At 37.7% G+C, this 11,548-nt stretch overlaps 1 pseudogene; it reads right to left on the bottom strand.

Moving 5' to 3' along the window:
* Positions 1-244: 244 nt before the first annotated feature.
* LOC138161195 (crooked neck-like protein 1) lies at positions 245-9,627 on the bottom strand (annotated as a pseudogene).
* Between the last annotated feature and the right edge of the window lie 1,921 nt (positions 9,628-11,548).

Here is an 11,548-nt window from a genome sequence, read left to right as displayed (position 1 = left end):
ACATCATGAAACCCCAACATTTTTGGGTGGGTGGAGTCCCCCACTGCAACATGAGAGATATAGTTATATGGAATGAGCCTTTTAAGTTGGGGAAATCATTGCATATTAGAAAGATGAAAGACTAAAGGCCAATAGAATGTTTCTATGAAGAAAGAAAAGAAGTTGAGTCCAATTGTAGTAAATTCAAATTAACTTATAATGCTGGTAACAGAGAAGGAGGAAGAGTACTGTTTTCCTTTTTTTTTTGGTGACATTTCAAAATTTTTGTATTTTGAAAATTTATAAAAATAAAAATGTAACACCATGGAAAAAGACGAGATTAACCCTCATCCACATCTTTGTCCAGCTCTTTCTCTGTAGCATCCCTTTTCTTGTTGCTGTTTCTTCTAAAATTTGGCCATTACCAGCAGTTTGAGGTTGTGCTGGTTTGCATCTTCTGGAAAGATATAATCTTCATACTCTTTCTAGGCAGCATCACACTTGTCTCCTGTCTATACTTTTCTTCTCTTCTTAACTCTACCTGGCATGGGTTTGTCTACTCTCTCCTCATGAGATTCTGTTCCAAATTCATCTTCAAAGTTTCGCCAGTATTCTAGTAACATAAGTATTCCTTCCTTCTCTTCACAGTTTCTCATAGTTTTGTTGGCTTCTTCATAAATTTGTCTGCATTTAAACTTTATTTCCTGCAGACAGCTAAAATTGGACAAAACTGATCCATACCTTGATGCATGTTCATTGTGGAAATCTCCAGTAAAGATTTCTTGGTTTTCTTTTCAGATATTTTTGTTGTTCAATTTCATAATCAACATGGGATTTCCAAAGTACTTATGCCATATCTAAGAATGGCTGGCTTATATATAGCCAACTAATATATTGTCTGGGCTATCTCAGTATCTTCAAGAATTATCTCTAACTCAGCAAATTTGATCCACAATGTGCAATTTTTGGATGCAAATTCCAGGAACTTTTCATAAAATATTTGGCATTGGTCAAATTCTTGTAGCTGAAACTTCAATTCAGTGTAGACTTTAAATAATTTGTTTTTGAGACATTTGCCAAGAGCAATTCTCAAAGCTCTTTTGGTAAATGGCACATTTTTCTGTCTTATTTCAAACTGGGCACTCAGTAGCCATATTTTGGCAAATGTAAAGTTTTTGTGAGGAATCAATGCCAAGCAATTTTGATATGCCAATCTGGTCTTTTCTGGATCCTTTACCTCCAACTCTTTACAAAATGCATAGTTGATCCAGGGCAGAGCTAGGGAACCTCTGGCCTTGAGGCCACATGTGACCTTCTAGGTCCTTGGGTGTGGCCTTCTGACCGAGTCCAAGTTTTACAGAACAAATCATTTTATTGAAGGGATCAGTTCTGTGAAATTTGGATTCAGTCAAAGGGCTGCACTTGAGGACCTAGTGACCTTGAGGCTGAAGTTTACCTGATCCAGAAGAACATATATCATTTCCAGTTCTTCTCTTGGACCTGTGGCACAATGGTTCTTTCATACAACTCTCACAAAGTCTCTGGTTCCACATAATTTCCACAAATCATAAATAATCAAACTAGGCATCATAATTGTGTGGAAAAGCCTTCACCATCTCTTCATACTTCATTTGCTCACAATGATGTCTTCAATACCCCACATATCCCCAAATTTCTTTGCAAAGACTGTGTAATTTTTTTTTTTTTGCTTTTTGAAAGGCAATTGGGGTTAAGTAACTTGCCCACAGTCAAACGGCTAGGTTTTTTGTGTGGGTGTTAAGTGTCTGAGGCTGGAATTGAACTTGGGTCCTCCTGACTCCGGGGCCGGCGCTTTACCTACCATGCCACCTAGCCACCCCCAAGATGTGTAATTTTTAAAGAGTTCTTATGCTTCTGCTTCAAAATCCTGTCCAGTGCATATTTGTAGATCACTTATACCCTTTTAAATTCTTTTTGATTTTCTTCAAACTTTGCAAATGTCACATAGAGATGTTTATTTACATGCTCATCTCCAAAGAATCCCACAGCTCTTTCATATACTTTCCTTGCATAAGCAAAGTGGCTATGTTTTCCTTCAAAGTGAACATACTTGATCTTCTTCTTAACATCAGGGTATACCAGGCCAAATCCTTCTTAAATGCAACATGCTTTGTCCACCTTTTTATATCTCACTTCAAGTTGATATAGGAGGGCCAGGCTTGTTCCTTAAGTTGTTGTTACATCCAGCAGTCAAATACTTGCCAATAACATCTCCTCCATATACTGTATTTACCACATGATCATTGCCTATTTAATGTCAAATTTTGCAAAAAAAAAAAGTGGGATGTGACCATTATTTGAAGCTTTTTAAAAAAAATTGTTCTGGTAGTACTTAAAAATCATTTATTACTAAACTAGCTTTGGTGCAAGACTAGGATGTATGGAATACTTGTGAATATACATTAAAATTGAACACTATCAATGCCCTTGCACTCCTGATTCATAATGCACGAAAGATAAATGTATATTCCTATGCCACTGGTGAATACATTACTGCTCTGTTTACTTTTTTAGCCAGCCTGATGAACAGAATTATCCCATGTGATGATTAGCTTTATAAACCAATTTTGGACTGAAAAAAGGAGGGTGTGATTATGCAGTGATAACGATTATATGGTAAAATATGGTAAATGTATTTGTATCAGAACTGGTTGACCCAAGGAAGAATTATGCCAGCCTTATCCCAGATATTTCGGGCATAATTTACTTGCCAATTCTTCATGTCTATTTCTGTGTGTTTTAGTCAGAGTGATATTTTGATAGTCGGCATCTAAGGCACACACCTATATGGAATGGGACCTTTGAAATTTCTTTTAGACTTTCATCCCACTGGGCATATTATATTCAGTTACTAATCACAGTCATGCTTTTCTCCTCAAAAGTCTTTTCCTTATAATATAAGGAATAAATAAATATAAGTTTATAATCACCCAATTCTTATCTGTGATTTTCTGTTGAGGAGGTGGTGGAAGAAGCTCAAGCTCTCTTTCTTCAGCTTCTCTTAAAAGCTCTTCTGGGATCTGAACTTCAGCAGAGACTTTGTTTTTCACCTTGGCAACTCTGGAGATCTCTTATTCTTCCACCAAGGTGGAGCTTTCCATATTTGCGGGGATGCACCATTGACCCCTATCAGGGTCCAATTGGCAGGTAGAGCCCTCTGACGACCCTGGAACTTCCCACACTCAGGCAGCTCAAGAAGACCCAGACAATTCCAAGTAGGGGCCTGAATCACAATTGTCGTCACTGGGATGTAACCACTTAATGGAGGGGACGCCATTTCCATAGTAACTGGTGCTGTTCCAGGAAGAGCATTGTAGCTGGGCTGTGTCAAGCAAGATGGGTTCCCCTCTGTGCAATGGAGGATTTACATGTTATTCCCAGTGTGCTGTGCTCTCTGTGATTTAGGGCCAAGGGATTCAGGTATCAGGGAGAAGCTTTATATGTATTCCAAACAAAGGCGCCTTTCACTAAAACCTGGAATGATGCTCATTGCTCTGCAGACACCAAGGGAAGAGGAAAAGCACTGATCACCACTGCCCCAAGCACTGCTTTTAATACATGACAATAGAGTTGGGCCCTTGGTACCCAAAGACCAACAGCATTAGAATGGCCAGATTGAAGTGTGAAATCCAAATATAGAGTCATTCATTCCTTTTCAGTTGTGATCCTATTTGGAGTTTTCTTGGCAGAAATACTAGAATGGTTTACCATTTTATTCTCCAACTCATTTTACAGATGAGGAAACTGAGGCAAACAGGCCTAAGTGACTTGCCCGGGGTCACTCAGCTAGTTAGGGTCTGAGACTGGATATGAAGTCGGGAAGAAAAGTCTTTCCAACTCCAGGAACAGCTGCCCCTCCAAATACAGAGACCGATTGTTAAAGGAAAGCAGAAAGAAAAAAGACTCTTGAGAACACATTTTGTGGGAAATGATGGTGTGAAACAAAATTGGGGGGAAAAAAGGCTTGGTGAAACAGGAAAATGAAGCGAGTATCCATTTTTTGGGTAATGAAATCTGACTTCCTGGATGATGTTTAATTCTAGCTTTTTTATTTAGAAGGTCTCTTTGGCTTACCACTTACTGGACATGGGTTTCTTTTTTTTTATTGCTTTCTGGAACAGTAAGTGTAATGTGGCCAGAAGAAAACTGACATAGTAACAGAGGACAAATAGTGATTACTGCTTGAGGGATTAATATTTGGGTATGTTTATTTTAATGAAGAAATTGGAGCATTGATGACAAGCAAACACCTTCTGCTTTAGTCTCCTCATTTAAAACTTAGGAAAGTTCAGTGACTATGAACTCCTTAATTTATTCATCTAGATGATTGTCATCTCCTAAGGGCTAGTAGTCACCTTTTCTCCATTCAAGGTGACAGGTAGAACATAGGATTTTCTTCCTTGGAAATTATTCTACTTACTGTCCCTGAAAGGAGAAAGGAAAAGAGAAGACAACTCTTGGATTTTGAAGTTGTGGTAGTCAGAGCTTGGAGGGCAGAGGGGAGAGGACTTCTGTTCTAGTCTCAGTTCTGTCGCTAGCTATATGACTTTGGGAAAGTCATTGAATATATCTGGTCCTCTTTTTCCTCATCTGTGAAATGAGTGATAGAGGGACATTCATATACCTTAGACAAGGGTTGAAAACTAGACTTCTGTGTGTTTACGATTTTGTCTCTTTAGCCTTGAGTCCATCATATAGTGCAGTGGGGTAGAGTGTTGGATCTGGAGTCAGGAAGACCCAACTTGAAATCAGGTCTCAGACACTTATTAGATGTATGGCCCATATCAAGTCACTTAACCTTTGTTTGCTTCAATATTCTCATTTTAAAAGTAAAGGTTAATAATAGCACCTGTATCCCAGGGTGGTTGTGAGGATCAAATGGAATAATATTTGTAAAGTGCTTTGCAGACCTTAAAACATTATATGAATCATCATCATCATCATCATCATCATCATCATCATTGTCATCATAATCAGTTACTTTTGAATCCAGAACTTTTCTCCATTGATCATTTCTGTTCTCTCTCTCTCTCTGTCTCTCGTCTCTTTCTCTGTCTCTCTCTGATATTCAACCTATTCATTTCTACTGGCTCTTTCCTTATTCCCCCAAAATTCTCAGGCACTCCTTTCCCAAACCAAATGAAAACAATATGGTTGGGGCAGCAAGGTGGCACAGTGAATAGAGCACTGGCCCTGGAGTCAGGAGGACCTGAGCTCAAATGGATTTTGGCAAGTTGCTTAGCCCCAATTACCCTCCAAAAAAACAAACAAATAAAAAAACCCAATATGGTACAGTCAAAAAAAACATTAGATCTTAAATTGAAGGACATAGGTTCAAATCCTGCCCCTGGTGTTTACTGCCTTTGGGGTCCTTGAGAAAGTAAAAAAAAAAAAGCTCCCTGAGCCTCAGTTTCCTCATTTGTAAAATGAAGGAATTGAACTATATGACCTCTGAGGTGTCTTTCAGCTATGGTACTATGACCCTCTTATCTTATAAAAATGAGACAAAACAAAAATAAATAAAAAGTCTTCACTTGGCCCTACCACTTCCTCAAGCCATTATTCTTCTCTTTTTGCCTTCATGGCCTATTTTCTGGAGAGTCAACTGTATTTGTTGCTTCTACTTTTGTACAGTTTACTTGTCTATCCTTTGTACACTCCAAGGCCACCTTTCAGTGACCAAATCCAATGGCCTTTTTTCCATCCTAATCCTCCTTTTTTTTGCTTGAACATTTGTTGACCATCTATCTCATTCTTGATACTCTTTCTCCTCTTGATTTTCAGAATACTCCTTTCTCTCTCCCTTTTCCTACTACCTGAAAATATCTCAGTCTACAGTTCATATTTGTCCCCTTTTTATCTAAATGTGAGTCTCCTGAAAACAAGAAAAACAAACAAGCCCTCCCCCCTTCCCAAGTTGTTAAGGTCAAGTCTTATACAGTGCCTTGTTCTGGTTCATTGCTGGGGCTAAAGGAGACATTTGCAAGTCATTGAACAGTTGACAAAAGGAGGTTTACTTTGCCTTAATACAGCAAGGATATACAAAAAGAATACAGTGACACCTAGTTTCTCTGGATATAGCCCCCCTCTCTTTCACATGGTGAATATGGGCAGCTGAGCAACGTATGGTAACTAGTGTGGTCTTTAGAAATTCAACAGATCAGAGTGGCCAGGGTGATACTTTTTATGCCCACTAGTGACCAGGTAGCTCTGTCAAGGGAGGCAGGAGTCAATCAAGCTTCAGAGACAGCCTTGTCTTTCAGGAGAAGGTAATTTTTATAGCAGAGAAATGGGATTCCCTAGTACTATAAAAATTATATTTAGTTGTTTTTCAGTTGTGTCCAACTCTATGTGACCTCATTTGGGGTTTTCATGACAAAAATACTGGAGCAGTTTGCTATTTCCTTCTCCAGCTCATTTTACAGATGAGGAAACTGAGGAGAACAGGATCAAGTGAATTACCCAGGGTCACACAGCTAGTAAGTGTCCAAAGCCAGATTTGAACTCAGGAAGATGAGTCTTTTTGACTCTAGGTTCAGTATGCTATCCACCATTCCACATAACTGCCCCCTATGAAAATAATAAAATATTAAACAAACAATGTTTTATAGATACAGGAGGAAAAGAATTTCAGTATAAAAAAATTAAGCATTCCTTTCTTTGTTCACATTTGTTCTTTGTTTTTCATATTTGTCTTCCAACTGACTAAATGTGTATCTTCCTATTTCCTGTTACAGACTCTCTTCTCAAAATGCTCTCTCTCCCTTGTTTCTCTTATGTTCTCTTCTAGCTTCAATTAAAGGTAGTGCATTTCTGCAGATGGCTACCATGTTTATATATCAATCAACCCCAATGTCCCTTTTGGCCTCTACATTTGCATTTTCAACTGATGACTGGAGAGTATTTTGATATTATGTCACTACTTCAGATTCAACATGGGGAAAACTGACATTTTATAGGCTTATGGATTTAGAGCAGAAAGGGGCTTCATTTTAAAAATGAGAAAATTAAGACTCAGGTGAATAACTTCCCCAAGGAAGTAACTGGCAGAGTTAGGGTATGAATCTAGGTCTTCTTGACTCCTAATTGCAATGCTCCTTCTGTGGCAACATACAACTTCTTTTTTTTTAAATGTTATGTTTATTTTTAGTTTACAACACTCATTTCCACAAGATTTTGAGTTACAAATTTTCTCCCCGTCTGTTCCCTACCCACCACCCCAAAACAGCAATCCCACTGAATACCCCCTCCCCAAATCTGCTCTCTCCTATATCCTCCCCCATTTCCCCTCTGATTTCCAGTAGGGCAAGATGGATCTCCATACACCATTGCCTGTATATCTTATTTTCCAGTTGCATGTAAAATAATAATAATGATAATTTTTTTAAACATTTGATTTTAAAACTTTGAATTCCAGATTCTTTCCCTTCTTCCCTTGTCACCTACCCTTACTGGGAAGATAAGCAATTCAATATAGGTTGTACACGTGTAGTTATACAAAACATTTCCATAGTGGATATGTTATGAAAGACTGACTATATTTCCCTCCATCCTATCCCACCTTCCCCCCATTTATTCTATTTTTCTCCTTAGACCCTATCCCTTTCAAAAGTGTGTGCTTCTGACTACCCTCCCCTCCCCAATTTGCCCTCCCTTGTATCGTCCCCCATCTTATCCCCTTTCTCCTTACTTTCCTGTAGGGTAAAATACCCAATTTAGTGTATATGTTATTCCCTCCTCAAGCCGAATTCAATGAGGGTAAGGTTAACCCATTCTCTTTTCTTCCTGTTCTTCCCCTCCATTGCAACAGTTTTCACTTGCCTTTTTTATATGAGATAATTTACCCTATTCTGTCTCTCCCTATCTCCTCTCATTATATTCCTCTCTCACCTCTTAATTTTATTTTTTAAATATCATCCCTTCCTATTCAATTGATCCTGTGCCCTCTATCTATGTATACATGTACACATATATACATACTCACATATGTATTCATATGAACATAAAACCTCTTATACATACATATATGTATGTGTACACACACACATTTATATTCCCTTCAACTATCCTCATACTGACGAAAGTTTCAATAAGATACAATTATTGTTTTTCCATGTAGGCATGTAAATAGTTCAATTTTGATAAGTTCCTTATGATTTCTTTTCCCTGTTTACCTTCTCATACTTCTCTTGCTTCTTGTATTTCAATGACAAATTTTCTATTCAACTCTGGTTTTTTCATCAAGAATGCTTGAAAGTCCTCTATTTCATTGAATAACCATATTTTCCCCTGAAACATGATACTCAGTTTTGCTGGGTAGGTGATTCTTGGTTTTAATCCCAGCTCCTTTGACCTCTGGAATATCATATTCCAAGCCCTTTGATCCCTTAATGTAGAAGCTTCTAGATCTTGTGTTATCCTGATTGTATTTCCACAATATTCAAATTGTTTCTTCTTGTCTGCTTGTAATACTTTCTCCTTGATCTGGGAACTCTGGAACATGGCTATAATATTGCTAGGAGTTTACTTTTTAGGATCTTTTTCAAGAGGTAATCTGTGAATTTTTTCCATTTCTATTTTGCCCTCTGGTTCTAAAATATCAGGGTAATTTTCCTTGAGAATTTCTTGGAGGATGATTTCTAGGTTCTTTATTTGATCATGGCTTTCAGGTAGTCCAATAATTTTTAAATTGTCTCTCCTCAATCTATTTTCCAGGTCAGTGGTTTTTTCAATGAGATATTTCACATTGCCTTCTACTTTTTAATTTGTTTGGATCTGTTTAATAGTTTCTTGATTTCTCATAAAGTAATTAGCTTACATTTGCTTCAATATAATTCTGAGGGAATTATTCTCTTCAGTGAGCTTTTGAAATTATTTTTCCATCTGGCAAATTTGCCTTTATAAGGCATTCTTATCCTCATTGGCTTTTTGGCCTTCTTTTGCCATTTGAGTTAGTCTATTTTTTAAGGTGTTATTTTTCTTCAGCCAGGTTGTTGACTCTCTTTTCATGATTTTCTAACATTGTTCTCATTTCTCTTCCCACTTTTTCCTCCACTTCTCTTACTTGATTTTCTAAATCCTTCTTGAGCTCCTCCATGGACTGTAACCAATTCATATTTTTCTTGGAAGCTTTTGGTGCTGGAGTTCTGACTTTGTTGTCTTCTCTCTTTCCATGCTTTTATTCTTTTTGTCCCCAAAAAGGAATCTAAGGTTTGATTGCTCTGCTTGCTTTGCTTCCTTTGTTTGCTCATGTTGCCACACAATTACTTGACTTTTGAGCTTTTTGCCACAGTAGAACTCTGCTTTCAGAGAGTAGAGCTTTGTTCCAAAATCACTGGTATTTTTGCATCTGCCAGAGCTATTAGTTTGGTGCCCTCTCTGAAGCCTCCCAGGCTCTGGCACCTGGTCACACACCCCATGACCTCCACCCAAGACCACAATCCTGATCCAAGCAGGTTAAAGCAAGAGCGATTACCTCTCAGAATGGTCACTTGGTCCTTCTATGATCTGCAGGCCAGGAACTCTGATGCAGCCAGGTGGAGGTGGCTGAATGGTAGCAGCACCTCCATCACTTTTCACCCTGGGGGTAGGGGCTGGATCATGCTTCATCCTCCCCCCCCCCCCAAGTTCCAACAGAGTTCCACACTGACCTGTTACTTTGTCTTTTGCATTTATGGGTTGATAAATCTGGAAACTACCAAAGCTGCTGGTGATCCACCCTCCTGAAGTCTGCTATATTCTCTGCTGGTCAGGGCTGCCCTGGGGTTAAAACCATGGGCTCACTCTGGGCTGGGCTTGGCTCTTAGCATGCTGTGATGGATCATTCTTGTTGGCCTGCTAGGCTGCCTTTCGCAGTATATTTGTTTCCCTCTTTCACTTTGTGGGTTCTGTAGCTCTAAAATTTGTTTAGAGTCATATTTTATAGGTATTTAGTGGTTATGGGGGGAGCTCATGGAGTTTTCCTGCTTCTATGCTACCATCTTGGCTCTGCCAACATGCAGCTTCTAGTTTTCTAAGCCTGCCACTTTCTAATTCCCCTGTTTTTGTTGAAGTCATCTTTCCAGCCTTCACCTCATTTTCTTCTTCTCTATCTTTTATATATCCAATTAGTTATTATATTTAGTTCTATACTTTCTCTCCTCTTCACTCAATTCTGAGACCACCCTAATTCAAAGTTTCATAGCTTCTTAATTAAAAAAAATTTTACTATTATGAACTTGACAAACATCAAAATATATTATAATTTCCATTTAAAAAGAAAAGAGAATTGTATGTGAAACCACAAGTCTCTATTTATTATTGGACTTTTAAAATTTTAAATAATTGTATTTCTTTTAAAAATTTTTATTAATTTTATTTTCAATTTATGGAATAAAGCAAACATTTCCATAACATAGTATAATAAAAAATGGTGATTGTACATGAAACTATAAATCTATCTTTACAATTTGCTAATCCTTTTAAATATATAATAAAGTTATCATGTAAATTTCTTTTTCCCCTTTTATCCCCTCCTACTGCCCTAGAGATGGCTACTATTAGATGTAAACATATATGTATATATATATATGTGTGTGTGTGTGTGTGTGTGTGTGTGCGTGTGTGTGTATGTAAAGTCATTTTATACATACTTCCATTTATCAGTTCTTTCTCTGGATGCAGATAGTGTTTTCCTTCATAAATGTCCTTTGTAGTTAGTTTGTAGTTAATTTATAATAGTAAAAATGACTCATTCACTCAAAGTTGTTCTTCCTCCTCCCCATTTTCACATTAGTCATGTTGCATAGAAGAATTATAACAAATAGGAGGAACCATGAGAAAGAAAACAAAATAAAAGTGAAAACAGTATGCTTCACTCTGCATTCTGACTCCATAGTTCTTTCTCTGCATGTGGATGACTTTTTCCATCATGAGTCCTTTGGAACTGTTTTAGGTCCTTGCATTGCTAAGAAGGGCTAAATCTATCAATATCAGTCCTTGCACACTGTGGCTGTTAACTGTGTACAATATTCTCCTGGTTCTGCTCATTTCACTCAGCATCAGTTCACTTAAGTCCAGGTTTTCCCAAAGTCTATGTGCTCATCATTTCTTATGCCACAATAGTATTGCTTTACATTCATATATCACAACTTGTTTAGTTGTTCCCTAATTGATGGGCATGCCTTTCATTTCCACTTCTTGGACACCACAAAAAGAACTGCTATAAATATTTTTGTACATATGGGGTCCTTTTCTCATTTTTGTGATCTCTTTGGGATATAGCCCTAGAAGCAATATTGCTGGGTCAAAGCATATGCACATTTTTATAGCCCTTTGGGCATCATTCCAAATGCTTTCCAGAATGGTTGGATCAACTCACAGCTTCACCAACAATGAATTAGTGTTCTAACCTTCCCAATTTTCTTCAATATTCATCATTTTCCTGTTCAAAGTTGTTCTGAAAACAATATTGATGTTACTATATACAGTGTTGTCTTGGTTCTGCTCATTCCATTCTTCATTATTTTGTGCAAATCTATCCATTTTTAAA

This window comes from Petaurus breviceps, unplaced genomic scaffold, assembly GCF_028583685.1.
Source record: "Petaurus breviceps papuanus isolate PSGF00001 unplaced genomic scaffold, PetGlider_PUasm1.0 184, whole genome shotgun sequence".
Taxonomy (NCBI): domain Eukaryota; kingdom Metazoa; phylum Chordata; class Mammalia; order Diprotodontia; family Petauridae; genus Petaurus; species Petaurus breviceps.
Note: the sequence above shows the minus strand (reverse complement) of the source record. Positions and strands in the feature narration are given on the sequence as shown.